Here is a 4,983-nt window from a genome sequence, read left to right as displayed (position 1 = left end):
AATATAGGCCTAGCTATATTATCATCAAATGACTATTTATTTCAACTCTAAAGTTTTGAGTGTCTTAGTTTCCAGGCTGCTATGACAAAATATCACAAAATGGGTGGCTTTAACAACAGGAATTTATTGTTTCTTTGTGGAACTATGAAAATGTTTCAATAATGGGTGGTGATGATCATAGCACAACACTGCAAAAATAACTAAGAGCACTGAAATACACAACTGAAAATGGTTAAAGGGGGAAATGTTTGTATATATGGTACTAGAATAAAAAATATTTTTTAAAAATCCATGGAACTGCACAACACAGTGAACCTGAAGTTAAACCATGGATTGTATCAACGGTACAATTATAAAAATATGCTATCATCAATTGTAACAAATGTGTCACACCTATGCAGAGTGTTAACAATAGGGTGGTATGTGGGAATCTTGTATTTTATGTGTGATTGTTCTGTAACCCACAATTTCTGTAATAGTTTTAAAAAGTAAAAACTAAAATAAAATAGAAAAGAAACAACTAGAAAAATATTTTACAATAAATATTGATTTACTTAAACTATATTCTCTGGCAGACAATTGGGAAAGGCTAATATTTTGTTGTTAATTTTAAGGCAATTTTTTCTTCCAATGGTGAAATAATAGGTAATAGATGATCTTTAAATTAGCATTACACAATAGCTAGATGATTGAATGTGGCATTGCCAGAGTGAACTCACTTTTATATTGCTCCTCTTCCAATTCAACATGATCAGTTGTGGATAATACCTATGCTTTCTACATTAAATTAAGAGGTGTCCACTTTTCTTTCATCTTCACATTCTAGAACTACCTTGTAAACTCAATTCAGAATGGTAAAGTTTAGGAGGAGCAGAGTCAGGGGCTACATTAGTCACTAAAAGAAACTAAATGATTGGCATTTAATAAAAAGAGTTGATAACTTGATTTTGCTGGTTTGAAGTTCTCAAAAAGAGACTGGAACCTGCAATCTAGAGTTGTAATTTAACAGCTAAGATAGCATCATGATAACTTTCTCTTTGATTATATCTCTACCACATGAATCCCAGTTTAAAATTACCCACTTTCTCTTACCCCCAACCTCCCTTTTAGTTCTAAAGACCTTTATAATGGATATATAAAAGTAAATTTTCTGTGGGTTCTATTGTGGCTAATTTTATTTTATTCTTTATACCTTCTGTATTTTCTGTTCTTCTACATTTACATATAAATAAAAAAATGTTATTTCCATTTTGAAACAAAAGTTTACCTGAAAACATAAAAGTACAGAAATATTGGAAATAAAAGCTGAGAAACCATACACCATTAAAAATACAGGACTAGCTATATTAGTACTAAATGACTATTCATTTCAATTCTGAAGTTTTTGAGTGTCTTCGTCTCTAGGCTGCTATGGCAAATATCATAAAATGGGTCGGCTTAAACAACCGGAATTTATTAACTCACAGTTTAGAAGGCAAGAAAGGCTTCCCTCTTCCCATGGATAGCATTCTGGCTGGCAATGCTTGCATTTCTCTGCTTTCCCGACATATACCAACTTCCTCGTCTTTAACAGATTCGCCGCTGACCTGCGACATCCCGCTAACTTCCGGCCTCTAGCTTCCGGTTTCTGGTGCCTCCCATCGCTTTCTCTTTATAAGGCCTCCAGGAATTAAGAACCCCCCCTGGCGGCTGCACCTCATGTGTGTATCTTCGCACCTCAGCCAGCCCGCCTGCAGGAGCCCAGGTAAGCCGGGCCGCACCTTCCGGCGACGCGCCCTCCGGACCTGCCCCAGGTAGCTCAGGGCGGGGGTGGTGGACACTTGGGGCCTGGCGCCGGGCAGGTGGTGCGGCCACTTGCGGTCTGGGGCTCCTCACAGATGCTGCGACTGCTGCGGACAGAGAGGGCAGGGCGGGCGCCTCCTGACTGTTCACCGCCTGGGAGCTAGCTAGCGAGGAAAGCCCATGTCGTGACCCCTTGAGGGATAGAGAAATGAGTGAGCTGCGCTCAGGAGGCTCGCTTGGGCGAGGAGGAGGAGGCTGCTTCCACCTAAAGAGCCAGTAGCCCTGCTCCACCCTGTGCGGCATTTGGGCTCTTTTTGGCAGCAATGATTGCCTCTCTATTCAGTGCCTGAGTGCCATGCAGATTACACACCGGGGTCCAGATGGATTTCGTTTTGAGAATGTCAATGGATACAGAAACTGCTGTTTGTGTATGGATGCATAAACTACTGTTGGCAGTAGTCTAGCAGCTGTTTGGAATGCGGCCAATTCTAGTGAAGAAATATCCTTATTTGTGGCTGTGTTAGAATGGTGAAATCTACAATCACAAAGAGATGCAATACTGTTTTGCATTTGAATTACCAGCCCAAAGTAGATGGTGAGATAATCCTTCATCTCTTCCTGGGAAGAGATACCTATGGAGTCAGACCTTTGTTCAAAGCCATGACAGAAGATGGATTTTGGCCATGTGTTCAGAAACTAAAGTTCTTCTTAACGTGAAGCCCTCCTGGACTTCTTTATTTGAAAGTGGAGCCTTTTTTTCTGGTGATATTATGAAGTTTGGGATTTAAAGCCCAATGGTTGAATTGCATCCGTAGAAATGGTTAAATATCACTGTAGAGATTATATTCTGCATGCACTCTAAGAGAGTTGTGGAGAAACTGTTCCCAGGTTTTGAGATAGAAACTGTGAAAAGCAACCTCCAAATCCTTTTTGACAATGCTATTAAGAAATGTTTGATGACAGAAGGATTGGCAGACTTTTATAAGGGGACTGGATTCCAGCTTGGTTGCTGCCACCTTGTTGAAGCAGCTAAAAGAGGTCCAAATATAGTACCCTCTCCAGACATTTGCATTTGGCATGGAAAACAGTCCTGATTTACTGGCTGCTAGAAAGGTGGAAAATCATATTGGAAGTGAACACCATGAAGTCCTCTTTAATTCTGAAGAAGGTATTCAGGTCTTGGATGAAGTCATATTTGCTTTGGAAGCTTATGATATATTAAAACAGTTCATGCTTCAGTAGGTATGTATTTAATTTCTGAGTACACTCGGAAGAACACAGATTGTGTCATGATCTTCTCTGGCGAGGGCAGGGTTACATATATTTTTTACCAGGCTCCTTCTGCTTAAAAAGCTGAGGAATAGAGTGAGAGGCTTCTAAAGGAACTTCATTTGTTACAGGTTCCCCTTGTAAATCGAACTAGTGCTGCCCATGGCCTTGAACTGAGAGTCCCATTCCTGGATCATCACGTTTCTTCTTATTACTTGTCTCTGCAACTATAAATAAGAATTCCAAAGAATGGGATGGAAAAATATCTCCTGAGAAAGGCATTTGAGAACTCTAACTTGATACTTACAGACATTCTCTGGTTACCAAAATAATCCTTTGGTGATAGAATAGCCACAGTGAAGAATTCCTGGTTTAGAATTTCACAGCAATATATTGAACATCAGGGTGATGATACAATGATGGCAACTGCAGCACAAAAATTTCCTTTCAACACTCCTAAAACTAAATAAGGTTATTACTACTGGCAAATCTGTGAACACCACTAAACAGGCTGAGCTAACTGACTAAGCTGTTACTGGATGCCCAAGTGGCTCAATGCCTCTGACCGTTCTGCTCACACTCAGACCAATTACAAGTCAGCTGCCAAAGCTTAGGTGCTCTCTTAAGTATGGAGTTAAAGGAAATGTTTCTTCTTCTTGTGAAGGATAAGGGGGTTGAGGGTGGGAAGAGGGGCAAGGAGAGCCTATCACCCAGGTTTACTTGGGCATGAAAAAAATAAAACTCTCCACTTAATTAAAAAAAAAAAAAAAGAACCATCCCGATTTAGTTGGTCACAATGTACCTAAAAGTAACATCTTCAAAAGGTCCTATTTACAATAGGGTTCACACCCACAGTAATGAGATTAGCAACATGTTTTTTCTGGAGTACATAATAATCTATGATTTTCCACTTAGTGAAAGATTTTAATGCACTTCTCTGGGTAATTGATAGAACAAGTAGAGAAAAATCAGTAAAGATACAGAAAATTTGAAAAACAAATGCATAGATAGATGACCATTCATATAGATGACCATGTAGATCAGACCGTTCAACACTTGCAAAGAACACATTCTTTTTAAGCATACAAGGAACATTTGCAAAACATGAGCCAAAAAAGAAAATCTCAACAAATATCAAAGGTTTGGTATCAGACAGATCAAAATGCAAATAAGCTAAAAATTAATAACAAAAATATAAATTTAAAATCCCCATATAATTAAGAAATTAAGAATAATTAAGAATTAAGAAACACCTAGGAATAATCTAGGATTAAAAAAATAATGTTAAAAATAATTTTTATGTCAATTGACAACAAATGTGTTGTATTTCAGAACATGTGGGATGCAACTAAAACTTTATTTGGAGGAAATGTATGGCCATATGTGAAAATGAAAAACAAAAAAAACAAAAACAGCTTTCAAGTAATGAACTAAGCATCCATCTAAAGAAGTTAAAAAAATAAAAGCAAAATCAATGCAAGGAGCAGTAAAGAAAATAAGTAATAAACATGAAAGCAAAAAATACTGAAACAGAAAAACACACAATAGAGAATCTCAGAAAAGCTAAAAGATTATTCTTTGAAAAAATGAACAAAATTTAAACCCCTTTGGTGAAACCAATTAAGAAAAAGTCCACCAATAACAAAAACAAGGATAAAATATGACATCTCTTCAGATATTAAAATAAAATAAGAGAATGTTATAAATAATATTTTGCTACTTAACATAATTTTTAGGTTAAACTGACAAATTCCTAGGAAAATAAAATATAACTTATCAAAACTGATATAAAGAGAAATTAAAAACCTTAACAGATATATGACAATTAAGAAAATGAAATCATTAGTCAAAAACCTTTCCTCAGAGAAAATTCCTGGCCCAGATAGCTAAAAGAGTGGGATCTAATTTTAAAATATTTTTCAAGAAAAAATT

The 4,983-nt window shown here is 37.0% G+C and overlaps 1 pseudogene; it reads left to right on the top strand.

Annotated features, from left to right (window-relative positions):
- Positions 1 to 2,080: 2,080 nt before the first annotated feature.
- LOC119505395 lies at positions 2,081 to 3,665 on the top strand (annotated as a pseudogene).
- The last annotated feature ends 1,318 nt before the right edge of the window (positions 3,666 to 4,983 follow it).

The sequence above is a fragment of the Choloepus didactylus genome, chromosome 10 (assembly GCF_015220235.1).
Source record: "Choloepus didactylus isolate mChoDid1 chromosome 10, mChoDid1.pri, whole genome shotgun sequence".
In the NCBI taxonomy this organism is placed as follows: domain Eukaryota; kingdom Metazoa; phylum Chordata; class Mammalia; order Pilosa; family Megalonychidae; genus Choloepus; species Choloepus didactylus.
This window is presented reverse-complemented; position numbering and strand designations above follow the sequence as displayed.